The sequence below is a fragment of the Myodes glareolus genome, chromosome 6, assembly GCF_982192425.1.
Source record: "Myodes glareolus chromosome 6, mMyoGla1.1, whole genome shotgun sequence".
In the NCBI taxonomy this organism is placed as follows: Eukaryota; Metazoa; Chordata; class Mammalia; order Rodentia; family Cricetidae; genus Myodes; species Myodes glareolus.
Genome location: NC_142031.1, coordinates 58194395 through 58210562, shown reverse-complemented (window position 1 = coordinate 58210562; position 16168 = coordinate 58194395). Strand labels below are relative to the sequence as shown.

The 16168-nt window shown below is 46.2% G+C and overlaps 1 protein-coding gene across 5 annotated transcripts in view; it reads right to left on the bottom strand.

The window, feature by feature from the left end:
* The window catches only part of Greb1 (growth regulating estrogen receptor binding 1), a 132053-nt gene that overhangs the window by 70860 nt on the left and 45025 nt on the right, over positions 1-16168 (bottom strand). For all 5 annotated transcript variants that reach the window (XM_087907239.1, XM_087907234.1, XM_087907238.1 and 2 more), the window contains exon 2: positions 15064-15164. The gene's annotated coding sequence lies outside the window, so the exon portion shown is untranslated. The remainder of the gene's footprint in view (positions 1-15063; positions 15165-16168) is intronic.

Here is a 16168-nt window from a genome sequence, read left to right as displayed (position 1 = left end):
ATCCTCCGTTTTGGTTCCCTCTGTCTTTGCTCCAATGCTTATCAAAGAGTATTTAATTTCTAAATAATCAAAATGGTTGGGGGAGGTGTCTTACACTGCTATCTAAATTCTAATTAAGGTTAGTCTTTAGACGCTCTATTTTTTAACCATCTTAAAGGTCTCTTTCTGACCACAGCCTGAGGAGTTTACATGAATACTACACACAGAAGAGAATGCACATGTGTGAGGGATGTAAGGAAAAGGTCAAGTCATTCCTTTCTTGTATGTATGTCCTGGAGCATTTCTTGTCTCATATACTGTGAAACTTTAAAATAATTTAGAACTCACAGAATAACACCAGATGCCAAGAGCAGCAGCCATGGACAGCAGTTCCTGGCTTACGTCTATAAAAACACACACACAATAGCTGGAACCTCGGCACCACCCCTCAGCAAAATCTGGCCCATCATTTTTGGTCTTAAGACGTACTCAGTAAATTCTCTTGTTCCTTGCTCCGTGGTGGCAGATAAGCCTCTAAGACGTCACTGTGGGATTGAAGAAGTTCCAGTTCCCACCTGAGAGGGAAATGAATGGTGTGGTGTGTGGTTTCCCCGCCTCTATTGCAGGGGGCAACAACACTCCTCTTCCAGCTCAGTCAAAGGAACCTATTAACCACTTCCTGCCTGCCGCAATAATTACCGCCCACAGGCCCCTCCCCAGCTCTCTGCAGCCAGGGAAATGACCTCACCCCCAACAAAGGGAAAGTGCTCCAGAGTGGAGCGGTCAGAAACTGACACCCCGAAAGACGACTGACGGGGTCTTGGCCTCCTGTCCACGAGCTGCTTTGCTTTGTTGTCGTTTACCTGTCTCAGACTTTGAGATATTCATGAGAAGGTTGGTTCATCCTTGGGGGGAGGGGGCTGATGTAGTTCTCAATTCAAGGCGGCCCACCTAAGCTGCCACCATCAATAACATCACCAACGCCTCCTGCTTGTGCAGCATCCTTGTCTGAACAGTGTCAGGCACACAGGAGGAACTTCCTAGTGGTACACTGACTCAAAGCCTTGCAAATCTTACCTGCCCACAACCCCATCCATTTGCCCGGGGGCGCCCGATTGGCACCCAGAGCTCAGAAACTCGGCAGCCCAGGCCAATTGATACCTAGGGTGAGGAGACCAGCCAAAGGGAAGAGGAGACAGATCCTCCTCAGGGGCCATGCTTCAGGCTCCAGGCGCCAGGCTTTTTCCCTACTCCCAAGAAATGGTGGCCTGGGAATGGGCATTCCATTGCTTAGTTTACTGGCTATGAATTAACAGTGGAGGTGCAAAGCCCGAGGGAGCCCTTGTTGAAAGAATAGGAATGGGAGGGAAAAGGGCACACACCACAAAAGGGCACTAGCTAAGGAAAGTTCTTACACTCAAGAAATGGCAGCCTTGGGAGGGGGAGACAGGGTGGATATAATCAATATTAATATTTCATACATGTTTGAATGTATGTATTAAATGGGCATATTAAAATTTTTTCTAAAATTAATTTTTGCTTTGTTCTAAGTCTTTAACACAGAATGAAAGCTCTTCTGAATGAAAGACATAACATAACAAACTTCAAGATAGGCATGCATAAACCGAAGCGCCACGTTGTCCTTACACGGCGACACTTAATGCTAGAACAACACAAACCTCTGCGTGTTTAGCAGAGACACGGGACACTGGAGAGCAAGGCAAACAGCAACACTCGTGGCATGCAATCCTGACCAGAATAATTATTTTCATCAAGCACAGCAAACTAATTCGTGCGCAAAACATCTGGATTCATGGCTCAGAAATAATGGATCCATCTGATCGATGGTGTGGAAGTAAAACCAGCCAGCTGCTTTTACTACATGGCAAGCATAAAATATAAAAATTTCCTCAGGGGGCCAGCGAGATGCTCAGTGGGTAACGAGGGTAGCCACCAAGCCTAAGGACTTAAGTTTGAGTCCCAGGACTCACATGGTGGAAAGAGAAAACCAACTCCCTCGAGTTGTCCTCTAATGTCCGTGTACACATGACATGTGCACACACACACACACACACACACACACACACAAAAGTCCATGTTTTTAGGGTTAATGTTTTCAAGCAGGACTGTAAATTCCACTGCTTTTCAAAGGTCTAATGGGATCGAAGACTAAGGTCAGTCGCTTAAGTCACATTCCACAGTGATATAGTCACTGGTACACTGCCCCCACTCAGCAAATAACCCCACACCCATGTTTATGCAGACAACTATGATTGCATGTAGTGGGCCACACACTCACTCACACACACACACACACACACACACACACGTACACACGCCACAAAAGTAGGAGAGAACTTGGGAAGAAGAAAGACTTTAGGGAGAGGAGGAGCTTGGAAAAGATAATGGAATTTGATCAAAGAGCATCATATACATATATATATATATGTGTGTGTGTGTGTGTATATTCATATATACATGTGTGTAATTATAATATATATATATTTTTTTAATTTTGGATCAGGTGCCAGTGACTTAAGCTTTTAACCCTAGCACTTCAGGAGGCAGAGGCAGGTGGATCTCTGTGAGTTCAAGGTCAGCCTGGCCTACACAGTGAACTCCAGGACAGCCAGGGCTACATAGTGGCACTTTGCTCAATAAATAAATAAATAATGGTTTTCTGTGAATACATAGCTTTCATTCTGATGCTATGGACACAATTGCTCAATTTTATGCTTTATGTCTGCGTTTTAAAGTACATAGAATACCACAGAAAGCTTAAACTGCAGTGAATGTTCACCAGGATGAAAGGGTTCCTGCATCCCATTGCTGAGACACGGTTTCTGCTGACATTTGTCCTGCTAGATTTTCCTGTGCACAAGATTTTAAAGACATTTATAAATCGCGCTGAGTTCACCACCAGCCTGGTCTATAGAACGAGTTCCAGGACAGCCAGGGCTACACAGAGAAATCCTGTCTCAAAAAAACCAACATTTGTGTATCTTCTAAGTGAAATGCCAGTTAGTCCCTAGATCCTATTTGACCTTTATAAATATATATATATATATATATATATATATATATATATATATATATATATTCGTTTTAAAGAGCTGGAGTGGCAAGATGATCCCCGGGTGAAAGTGCTTACCAGCTAAGCCTGAAGACTTAAGTTCACTCCCCAAACTCCAAGGTGGAAGAGAGAACTCACTCCTAAAAGCTGTCCTCTGACCTCCACACCCGTGTCACTGCACACACGTATGAATGCACATATACATCATACAAATACACTCCAATGATAACAATAAATATAAATAAATATTTAGAAAAAAAGAAAAAAGACAGGGATGACTCAGTGGTTAGGAGCACTGACTGCTCTTCTAGGGGACCCAGGTTTGATCTCTAGTAGCCACAAGGCAGCTCACGACCGTCTATAATTCCAGTTCTAAGGGATCTAATACTCTCTTCTGGCCTCAGGCACACATGTGGTGCGCAGACATACCTGCAAGCAAAATGCCCACCCACATAAAACAAAATAAATTAAAAAGAAAGAAAGAAAACTTTATCTTACATCCCTAAGCAAACATTGACGGTTTCCTATCTCCAAAACGTACACCCCTCCCTATCTGCAGGCACTGTTGACGTCACAGTGATGAGGACACCCTGGCAGATAAAGTTGGAGAAGCAGCATGGAGGGTGTTACTAAATGTCAGGGCCCTTTTTGTTTTCTCTACTGGACCACAATCTAGCTGTGCGGACACTTTCCACATACCGTGGGAGGAGTCTGCCTTATAGACAGATCATGGCCATGACGTCTCCTCTGTCAGCTGAGGAAGGGTTGAGGAGCCTGAGGAAAGCTTGTGGACCTCGTGAGCGTCCTCCACTTGACCGTGAGAAGCAAAGGTTCAGACGAAAGAACCTACCTCAAGATCAAACACTAGCATTAAAAACTGCTCAATGGGGCAGGCCAGAGGGCTCGGAGGGAAAAGGCGCTTGTCTGTAAACCTGATGACCTGAGTCACATGGTGGAAGGAGAGAACCAACTCCCACAAGTTGTCCTCTGCCCACGTGAGTACCATGGTACATACATGCGCACAGGCACACACACACACACACACACACACACAGTAAATGAATGTAATTTACAATCTCTGCTCAGTGCCTCATGGAGGCATCAAAAGGCCCTCCCAGCCGAAAACTGTCAGAGTAGCAGCCACATCAGAACACTATCCTCATCAGCTCACAGAAGCTGGGACAAAGCAAAGAACTTGCCTCACAAGCTCAGCGCACAAAAGTGAGGGCTTGGACGAGCAGATCAGTCACTAACCAGTATAAAAGCAGTAGTGTCTGGAAATGCTTGGCAGAGTACCTGCAGCATGGCTGTTCATTTTTAGCTAAATCAGAGCATTCGCGTGTTTAAAGAATTTGAATTTCAGATCACACATGGTAAATGACAACCGGTACAGCAGTCTAGATGAGATGGAGAGAGAGAGAAATGGGCAGGGCCATCACAAAGACTGTTGAGAAATCCTTTATCCTCAAAGCTCAAGACAAAAGTAACAGCCAAAGGACAAAGAACAAAACGTCAGAAAGAGTCAATCCCCCACAGTTAGCATTCTCAATGGGACACTGCACTTAACACAAGAGCAGAAGGCTGCAAAACATGACGGAGAAACCAAAAGTGAACTCTTCTAGATTGCTGAAGTATGGAAATCTAAGCTCTAGGAAAAGAGCCTGAAAACAAAGTTGAAGCTAAGAAATCAGAGTACGGGGACAGGCGATGGTGGCACACGCCTTTAATCCCAGCACTCAGGACGCAGAAGTAGTGATTTCAATGCCATCCTGGTCTACAGAGCGATTTCCAAACAGCCAGAGCTATACAGAGAAACCCTGTCCAAGAAAACAAAAACAAAAGGAAGGGAGGGAGGGAGGGAGGGAGGGAGGGAGGGAGGGAGGGAGGGAGGGAGGGAGGGAGGGACCAAGGAATAGAAAAGATAAAAACACTTAAATTATTTAATTATTACATACTGAAACAATAAAAACATTAAATCCACCATGTCATTGTCCTGTCATATTGTTTCCAAGATGAGAGGAAAAAGAACTACACTTGGCCACAGTTACTATAAAACATTTCATAAAGTCACTAAGAATATTTATTTACTTAATCAACCTCCATGCCCCCCTCTCACAGACACACACTTCAAAAAAGATGACCAAGACCTTGGCGAGAAAGGTCCTGGCAGATGCCAATACCAAAGGAAAACACTTTCATGTTTTCTTTTAGTGTCTTTATCCTGCTGACATGCTAGATGATGCTCTTTGAGGTTGGGAGGGAAAAGAAAGAAAATTTGACACTAATCTGTGAGCTCCATAGGAGTTTCAGGAGGAGGAGCAGAGGGAAGAGAGAGGGATGGCCCTCAGGGAATCACCTAGAAGATTCTAGATTGAAAGGACCCTAGGGGTACCCAGCATGATAAAAGAAAAAAGATACAAACCGAGGTGTATGACCACGAAATATTAGGAGATTGCCAGTGAGAAAAAGAGAGGAGAGAAGAGTCATAGTCTAGATTTGAAGAGACTGTAATGGCTCTGATGTCCCAGCAGCAACACTGGACACTTGAAATAATAACAGAATGTCCTGGAATTCCAAGGGAACTTTCCTACCTAGACTTTTATACCCAATCAAACTCAAGATCCAAAGAAAAGAAGTAAAAATACATTTTTAGAAGTTCAAGGCTTCTAGAAGCACCTAGAAATTGGAGGTCACAAGCAAATGTGCGACACAGAACCTCCAAAAAGGGCACCCAACCCATGAGACAATAAAGGGGCTCACAGGCACCAACAACAACAGGAATGGAGTCGTATGGCAGCAGGGGACAACAGGACTCTGGGAAGGATGTCCCAAGGTGGTGTATTACATCACAATGGAAGTTTGTCCAGCTCTACCAAAATATGAGGCTAGGTTCATAAGAATTTAAAGTCTAGAAAAGAAACAGTACTTGTAGGGAAAGGAGATGAACAGATGGGAGTGTTGGTTTTCACAGACCACAGGTCTGTGAGGAGTATGGACTCACCCAGTTTACAAGGTGAAGGAAAGGAAGTAGTGAGCACCTGTTTTGTACATGTGTGAGTCTGGGTACATGCAGGTCTGTCTGGATATGTGTGTATCACTGTATATTGGATGCGTGAATTCAAGTATATGTATACATGTTGATGTGTATATATTTGATAGGGTGTTGGATACGTGTGTATGTGTTCAAGGAGTGTGTATAAAAAGATGAATAATTGCTACAAGATATATAAGAAAGCCAAATTCTCATATTCTGCAGTAACAATGAAAAGATGGTCTGGACAAATGAAATGCTGTGGTACAAGGCATTCTATGGAAATAAAGAGGTAAATCCCCCAGCCCAGAAAGAAATGGTTCCTTGGGTCGGCAAGAGGGTTCAGCAGGTCAAAGTGTTTGTCACTAGGCCTGATGATCTGAATCTGCTCCCTGGAGCCCAATATGGTGGAAGAAGCAAAGTCAACTCTCACAAGCCGGTCTCTGCCTGCACATGCACGCCACCACACATCTCCTCTGGGAAAATGAACCCTCACTAGTTTAAATGGAGACTAGAAGTGTTTCAGGCACCTTCGTGTTCGTGGCTAAATCTATGCATAACCATTTCCTTCTAGGACCTTTTCTAGTAGTGGCATAACACTGCCCGATTTTATAGAAGGCTATGACATTCCATCCAACTTCTAGTGTGCTAATCCGCAGCCCGTGGGCTATGTGCAACCAGAGAGAGCTATGGACGTGACCTAGACAAACTGTAGACTTAAGTAAACCACTGTGAGATATTTGTTGTCTTTTCTAGAACTCAGTGTGGTTCTGCAGCACAAACTCTGTAGATGACAATATCATGTCACTATGTCAAAAGGTGGGGTGCACCTGCTAGGATACTGGTCTAAAGAACCTAAGCAAGGGCTGGAGAGATGGCTCAGAGGGTAAGGACGCTGACTGTTCTTCCAGGGGTCCTGAGTTCAATTCCCAGCAACCACATGGTGGCTCACAATCATCTACAATGAGATCTGGTGCCCTCTTCTGGCATGCAGTCATACATGGAGGCAGCACACTGTATTGTATACATAATAAATAAAATCTTAAAAAAAAAAAACCAAGCAAGCATGCACAGCAAAGCTAGGTAGCCTCTGGGTGGGCAACATTTTCACTGAGTGACACGAAAATCCTGCAACTATTCAGAGAATAAGGCCCTACTCTGCTGCTAGCACCTCCAGAGAGAGCACACATGGTCTCCATCGCAGAACCTATCAATCACAGCGACAAAAACTGCACAAAAACATAAAACTTCATTTTAGCCATTTTATTTATTCACATCCATCACTTTCTAGCGTATTTTTTTTTAAAAAAAAATTGGATATGCGATGCATGCCTGTGAGTGCTCCGTAGAGGCGAGCACTTGGTGTTGAGTGTCTTCCTCTCTCACGCTCCAGCTCTGCTTTGAATCAGGGTCTCTCCCTGAACCTGAAACCCAACAATTCAGTAAGACCAGCAGACTATTGAGCTGCAGAGATTCTCTTGTCTCTGCCTCCCTCCCCAGTGCCAGGATGACAGAGGGCGGCATAGCACCCAGTTTTTTAAGTGGGTCCCTGGCATCCAAACTCAGGTCTTCACTCTTACATAGCAAGCGCTTGACCAACTGAGCCAGCTCACCATTTTACAGTATAAATTTTCTAATTTTAGAGCATAAAATGTATGTTTTATAGTATAACTATAAGATGACACTTTAGCCCCTGTGTTAACTGTATGAGTCAGTAAACATGCTGTAGAGACACACATGAATATATACTTGTATTTGTTCTATTTATGCCCCAGGGTACTAGGCTGCTGAAGACCCTAGATACTCGCTACTCAGAGGAGGCAGAAGCGAAGGGAGGGGACAGTGAGGTCTGCAGATGGAGTGTGGGACTGTCTGACAGTGTTCAGAAGCAGCCTGCGACAGACAAGCACAGTTGAGGTTATGATTTGGGTCCCCAGGAATCCCCTCCATTACAATCTAAAATTCCAGCTGGCTTTTCTCCCTCGGGTATTTACCAAAGACCTTCCTGCTCTTGGCTCCAGTTGCAGCTGAGAGAAATTTGCCTGTGAGAAACGGGGAACAAGCTGTACACCTGCTCGGCCACTGTTCCTTCAGCTAAGGCCTCAGCCAGAAGTTGACGCTGCTCCCCCACCCCAGTAAGCTGCCTGCATCTCCACAGGGACCTGGGTTTATTCTCCCAAAAGTCACAGAGACCTATCCATGTCTGCCAGCTTCCCGACAAACAGCTACAAAAAGCAACAAAAAAAAGTTTCCTGCTCCCATCCCCTCACTTCTGTCCCCCTCTCCCTCTGAGCCTCAAATAGTTTCCTATGGAGAAGGGTCCTTTCTCCACCACCCAGACCACCCCAGGCTCCTAGAGATAGTACAACTGGCCTCAAGAGTCTCAAAGCCTGGGTTGGAGAGATGGGTCAGCGGTTAAGAACACTGGCTGTTCTTTCAGAGGTCCTGAGTTCAATTCCCAGCAAGCAGGTGGCTCATAACCATCTGTAATGAGGTCTGATGTCCTCTTCCAGGCTGCAGGTGTACATATAGAACACTCAGACATAAAATATTAATTAAAAGAGAGAGAATCTCAAAGCCCAAGTTCAGAAAGCTGGTGTGTCTCAAACCACAAATGCTTCTAGTCTGACCTCTGCCTGCCATGTGAGAAGCAAAGACCATTCTCCCTCCCCCCTTTTTCCCCTCCCCCAAGATCACAGTTTGACCCGAGAGTCCAGTGCTTCCATGATCTAAGCCTACTGCATGGCCGAAGTATCTCATTCCCACCTCGAGCTAAGGTCACAATCCTGCCCTGAAACATCCCTCCATTGTGTAGGCAGAACAGGCAGTCAATTGACGGTGTGTGCTGCCTCGGGAAGGGGTGGGCAGAAGCCACCTTCAAGAGAAAGGGAGAGGGAAGGAGAAAGTTCTATCTCAGCTTAGCCTGGCAAGGCCTCCTGGCACAGTTCCAGCCTCCAGAATGAGCCCTGTGGAGGCACAGAGGAATTCAGGGAAGCCTAGTGAGGTGCCATAGAAAAGTGGAGAGGAGTGTGGAGAATATGAAGACTTCACCCTGTGTAAGACGGTGGAGAGGCCCGGCTGGCCTCCATCTCTGAAAACAGTGAGAAGCGAGCTGTAGTCTCAGCATGCAGAAAATCTCAGAAGCAGCACAAGGCTGGCGTGAGTAACAACAAACCAGGCCTTTCCGACCCTGCAGATCCTCACCCAAGCCTGCAAAGCTCCCTTCATGGGGCCTCAAGGGGCCCGGTCCCATCATCCCCACCACTGTCTAATCTCCCCACAACTTGAGAAGAAAGGCCAGACTCCCAGTTCAGGCCCTATGTACGGTTCCTCACTGGCCCCTCTTCTCAACCTTCCACCTGCCCTGTCTGTTCTGAATGCAGCCCAAACACTCCTCGAGCCTCCCTCTACGTTCTAGCTCTTTCTGGAGACATATCCCCCAGAATCTCTGCCGACCTTAGGACCATAGATGAGAACGACAGAGGCAGCCATGGGGCCCACAGGCCACCCAAAGTCTCCCTACATCGTCCTACACTAGCTAGCACGAACTCTGACTCTACCTTCCAACTTCTGAACAAATTCTCACTAGAACAATCCTACACACAATGAGAGGACGGTCTGTGTGCAATGAGCCTGAAGTTTGTGTACATGTGCAAGCATGTCTGTGAACACATGCATACTCACATGCCTGCTTATGCAACACAGAAACTGGTTCGCTCCTTCTACCATGTGGGTCTGGCGGATCAAACTCAGACCGTCAGGTTCGGCAGTAAGAGCCTTTTACCCTCTGAGCCATCTCGGCGGCTTGAGCCCAGAATTTAGAACAGGACAGAACAAAGAGATGCCTTCTGAATATGGCATGCTCTTCCCTCCCAGGGATCCCCGCCAGGCTTGGAGGCTCCCACACGATAGCCATAGCAAGCCCTGAATATATGATATGGCAATAAGGGCACTAAACTGCAGAATTGCATCCCATAAACTCTTTGGCAGCCCCGCTGGCAGGAAACGCGGGCATTCGAATGGAGATTCCCTGATCTGTCTTGCAGGAACTATGAACTCCACAGGTGCTGTGGAGGAATGAAGGTGGGGGACTGGGAAGGTGGCTGGTGACCAAGCTACAAGTCCCTCATCCCCTAAGCCTGCCCAGCCTGTGAGGAAACTCCCCCGCCTCGCTGCACCTTCTGCAGGCATCTGTTCACAGAAGGTTTTGGGTGATTATTTAGAGATCTTCAAATGCTCTCCAAAAGAATGACAAAAAAGTTTGGTTTGCTTTCTGGCCATGGCTAGCGGTAAATGGAAGCACAAAGTCGGAGGAGATGTCACTTGGAAAGCCCTCTCTCCAGAGCCAGCAAAGCGGACTCCAAAGAGAAGTGTCTGAAGTTCCCTTAGTCTGCCCTTTGTAATAGCAGCAACTGTGGCTTTTGTAACTACGGTGTGCGAAATGAATCATTTGTGTCCTCCTTAGGTACCACAGCAAACAGCACCAAGGACATAATTAAGTAAGCTTCCCTTTGGTTATGGATTTTGCATCTTATAAAAGGCTAATATTCTGTAGCTAATATGCTTATCCCAGCCAATACTGTCATAAATAAGCAAAGGCGACACAGACCTCTTCAACCCCAAAGTCAAATTCACCATACCTTACAGAAAGCTGGTCACTTCAGGCATCCCCCCCCCTAAACCAACAAGCTAAGGGCAAGTTGCAAATCCCCATAAGGACGGGAAGCTCTCAGTGGCTCCCTGCCTCCCTCAACCCATGCCTTTGATCTGCGTTAGAGACAGGATGCAGGACGGGAGGGTGTGGGGCGGCTCAGTTCCACCCTGGTGCACAGCAGGGAGCCCGGGGGAGGGGCGTGTCGACCTGACCCCACAGCTCAGGAGCCCTGACGCTGGATGGTATCGGAACTAGTATCTGCAGTCACACCATGGCTGCCACCGCTCCCCACAGAAAAGAAAAGGGAGCAGGGGCTGTTCCAGGCGCTCCATCTGCCCCGCTCCCGCTGGGTCAACGTTCTCAGAACTGAAGCGCTCACGGGTCACAGTGCTCTCCCAGCAGGTACCTAACAACGCTGCTGTCTGCCCACAGGCAGTCCAACTGGTCCTTTTTCAACAATGAGGAAGTTTCTGTACTTGGGAGTACAAAACCAAGCACGCTCGCTCGTGTGGAAAGCAAAGGGTGGTGACCCGAGCTGCGCTGTGCGGGGCAGTGAGTGGACAGGGCAGTGCACACAGCCCCGTGTGAACCAGAGGTAACCCATGTCCCTCAAAGTCACCACCTCCTAAACACGGGGTATACCCTGCACCTGGAGCTCCCTTGAGAATCGCGAGAGGCATAGATTTTATTTTTATTTAATTTTGTGCAGGCATGTCTGTATACATGTGCACGTATGTGTGGTGGTCTGGGGACAAACCTCGGTTGCCAGGCTTATACTGTAAGTGCCTTTATCCACTGAGCCAGCCCCTGGCCCTAAGGGCAGATTTCAACTCTGTCGTTTGCAACATTTGTTTCTACTGCAATACAAATCTTGGACAAAACCCCAGCTGGAATCCAGAGCCCTCTATACATTCTATACATTTCTTGTATGAATTCAGGACTCTAGAGCAAATCCTAACTAAAACAGGGAGGAAGGGAAGTGAGAGACAACTCTATTTGTGGTAGACAACTTAAATCTTTATTTCCCTATGATGGTGACTCACTTGAATACAACTTGAGAATTTCAACACCATTTACCTCTATGACAAAGTCTAAAGAGTAGAATTATTCTCGTTATTGCTCAAGTCAGCAAAGGCAGTTCCTAGATGCTTCTGTGTGTCACTCCCAAAAGTACCAGGCACCACAGGATGGAATTAAGGCACCCACCACCCACCTGAGCAGTGGCTCCTAGGAAAGGTGGCATCCAGACCACAGTCACACACTTTCTGGTGACTGGGGAGCAGCGCCCCCTGGTGGTCCTGCTTGACAGTGTTCAGGAATCCTGAAGCAACTTCCTGGGGCTTCTGCCCTCACTCTTCTTGAGAGGAGGATGAAGAAAGGTCATCATATACAGGATGTACTTAAGGCCTTTCTGTCAGAGCACTGTTGGTAATCGTGGAAAGTGGTGGCTAAAGAAATGTCCAAGGAGGAGGAATACATAAGGTAACCTACAACACCCACACGTGATGAAAGCTACACACGAAGGCATTGCAAATAACATAGACCCTCTTAGACTGTAACATTCAGCAAGAGAGTGCTTTACAGGCTGAGGATATGGCTGAGGATGAAGAGCTTGCCAAAAGCTGTGAGTTCAGTTCTCATACAAGAATGCAAGGAAGGAAAGGAGGGAGGGAGGGAAGGAGAGAGGGAAAGAAGGAGGGAGAGAGGGAAACAGAAAAGATTTAACACTGCTGCTGTGGGTCTGGAGAGGCAGATTAGTGGTTAATAGCACTTGCTGCTCTTACAGAGGATCCAGGTTCAATTCTCAAGACCACATAGTAGCTTTCAACCGCCATAGTTCCAGGGACTCTAACACCCTCTTTTGACCTCAGTGAGCATCTACAGATGCATGGGCCACAGATAAATATATAATAATATATATTATATATGATATGTTTGCATATATGATTATATATGATGCAAAATATATTATGTAAAGAGATATATGATGTAAAGATATACAATAATATATTATGTGTGATATGTTTGCATATATAATCTATATATGATATAATCTATATATGTAATATATATCGTATTTATATGATATATAAAATCTATATATTACATCATATATATCTATATATCTATACATATTTTACATCATATGTGTCATGTATATCATATATAGATTATATGTGATGTAAAATTTCCATAGCTGTATGCTTTCAATTATTATGTATGTGTTTAGACATACATTAAAATATGTTCTGCTCACTGTACCATCGGCCGTAACACCGGCACAATTAACCATCAGTTTGTATGCCATGTGCTCCAGGTCCAGGCTGGGTTTGTACCCCTCCTTACTCGATGCTCAACCGTGAGCAAGTCGCCATTACACGCCTCAGTTTCCCAAATCTGGAAAGCAGAATGAAAAAACCCTCCCTTTTGGAGGGGGACTACATGGATTCAGTAAGTCCCTGTGCAGAGAATACCCGCAGCAGTCCCTGGTATAGTAACACAGGGGACACCAGGGTCACAGCCACAGCAGCCGTGGCTACGCGCTCAGCCTGTGACTATGCAGCAATCAGAAAGGGACTGACGGAAAACGTACTGCGGCCGCCTCAGGGGCTTTCAGGTGTCCCTCGTGTTCACCCCAATCTGTTAACTTTTTAAGTTGTTCTAAGTTAGTGTTAAGAAAAAACTTAGCAAAGCAGGTTTTGTCTTCTTTGGGTCTGAAAGATGGGACTTTGAGCTAGCTGTGCTTTTCCCTCGCTGTCAAACAGACATGTGACCGGCATGGTTCAAGGGCCCTGGGCAGGGTGGGGGCCCCTGGGGGAGGATGGCAAGAGAGAGCCTTCCCCTCCCCATCATGCAGGGTTGCTGAGGGTGTGGCGTGGCTTGTCCTCCGGCTTAAAATCCCGGTCCCTCCCTTCTCCATGGCATGTGCTGTCCGGCCCTGAAAAAGCCCCTTCCACATAAACAGAACACTGAGGTCACAGGCACAGCCATCGCACCAGCTGCGACCACATCAGCTCTTGTTTTTCCTTCCTGACCACCAAGACTGGAAGTGATGACCTTCCAGAGGCAGGAAAGAAGTCTCTGTTTATTCAACAGAATGCTCCAGAGACAGTGATAACCGCCATCAACAAGTAAATACGCCTTGAGTTTCGCAAAACGTGTCCCTGAGCGGTTTCCAGATCACTTTAGGACTCAGAGCTTCCCAGGTGCACACAGGGAGCTACCACCTCCCAGCATCCACCAGATGCTGCCTGAAGATGGGAGACACGCTCACGCACGCGCGCGTGCGCACACACACACACACACCCGCCTAGCTCTGTGTTCCCCTCTGCTGTAAAGCCTTTCCTCACTACTCATAACACGAACTCCTATTCATTCTTCAATACCCAGCCAAGCATCTCTTCCACAGTGTGGTGGACCTGCTTTGAGCCCTGAACAGAATCCTCCCAGCTCCCTTCTTCCATCACAGCCCTATTGCTCCCAGTGTAGGCTGCTACGCTTACACCAATTTCTCAGAACAACCAGTCTGTATGCTTGGCTGTCTCTCCTAACGTGGAGGGATCTGCAAGAGAACAGAGTATAGTTGTGTCCATCCATGCCATCACACATCTGTCTGGAAAAATAAAAAAAAAATATATCTGTGCACTGGGTGGTGGTGGTGCATGCTTTTAATCCCAGAACTCAGAAGTTGGAGGCAGGTGGATCTCTGTGAGTTCAAGGTCAACCTGATCTACAAAGAAAGAATGTCCTAAGATGGCCAGGGCCGTTTTACAGAGAAGTCCTGTCTTGGGGGGAAGTATGTGTGTGTGTGTGTGTGTGTGTGTGTGTGCGCGCGCGTGTGTGTATACATACATATATGTGTGTATATGTATGTATGTATGTATGTATGTATATGTAAGTCCTTGGCCCCTGAGCTACAGCCTCCCACAACAAAGGGTATTTGGAGGATATTCGGAGGAACTTATTTGGAATGACTGCCCTTTCATTAGGAAAGAAAGAGAAGGAGAAGGGAAAGGAGAAAAGGAGGCTAAGGAGCTCAGAGCTACAACAAAACACATGAACACTTCAAAGACCCACACTTAGGCAAACTATTAAAAGCCTACACATGTATTGGACACAGCCAGGAAGTTAAGGAGACAAAGTAAACGATGTACCCCAAACCTGATGCAACCTTTCGTGGGGCTTATGAAAACACAAGTCCCTAATTTTCCTTTCTAGCTCAGCTGTGTTCGGCCTCTTCCCTTGAGTTCACGAATTTCAGAATGTCTAGCATAAAAGCACCAAGACCTCATTCAATGCATTTTACTCCACGAATGCATTATATACCTTTCATTTATATATAATTTGATCCACTGTCATCCTATGGGCAACGTGCCAGGATCCAAAAGCAGAGAGAGGCGTCCTTTTTAGTCCAGAAATGCAGCCAACTGGAAGAGATAAACAAACAGAAACTTATCATGACAACGAATTTCTACCTCCACACTCACCACACCTGACCCCTCCTGAAATAATCACTTTTTTTAAAAAATTCTAGTTTTGGTGCCTATGGGATAGCTCAGGGGGTAAAGGTGATTGCTGCCAGGTCTCATGACCTGAGTTCAATCCCCGGGACCCACACGGTAGGTCCTGCAAATTGCCTGCTGATTTTTCATGTGGCTGCTGTGGCATGTGTGCAAACTCCTCCAAAACACACACATACACACACACACACACACACACACACACACACACTGATGAATTATAATAAATTCTTTTTGAGGCAGGGTCTCACTCAGCAGCCATGACTGGCCTGGAACTTACTATGTAGAACTCACAGAGTCAAGGACCACCATGCCAAGCAAATGTGTGTGTGTGTGTGTGTGTACATATCTATATGTATGTATGTATATATAAATTATGTTTGTTTGTTTTTAAGCTTTAAATGGGTGGAGTTGCCTTGAGCCATAAATTTTAAGGAAAACAGACAGTGAGAGAACTTCAGGTTTACTGAACTTCCAGAAGCCAGGGAGTACACATCTCGCTTAAGCGGGTGAAGCACCTGAGGTACTCAGGCCTGCCTGCAGCAAGTGGGCTTTTAGGAGTGGGACTCTCTCTAAAACAACCTACCAGGTATCTGGAACCCACTCCTAAGGGTACATGCCAAACTCCCAGGAAACATTTCCCCCAAAATGTTCAGCAGGGGCATCATCTGGCCAATCCAGGCAACCCCTGGGAACAAACCTGCCCCCAAAGGCCTCCCAAATACCAGCAGATTCTGTCCAGGGTCCCCAAAGCAACTGCCCTTGTTGCCAACCACTGAAAACTACAACAGTTGCCCAGCATTCTGAGGGAAAGAAACAAAAGAAACGCCCAGAAGCTAAAGAAGAGACTGCGGAATCAGAAAACCCAAAACCCAGGACACAGCAAGGATTTGTAACTGTAACAAAACTTA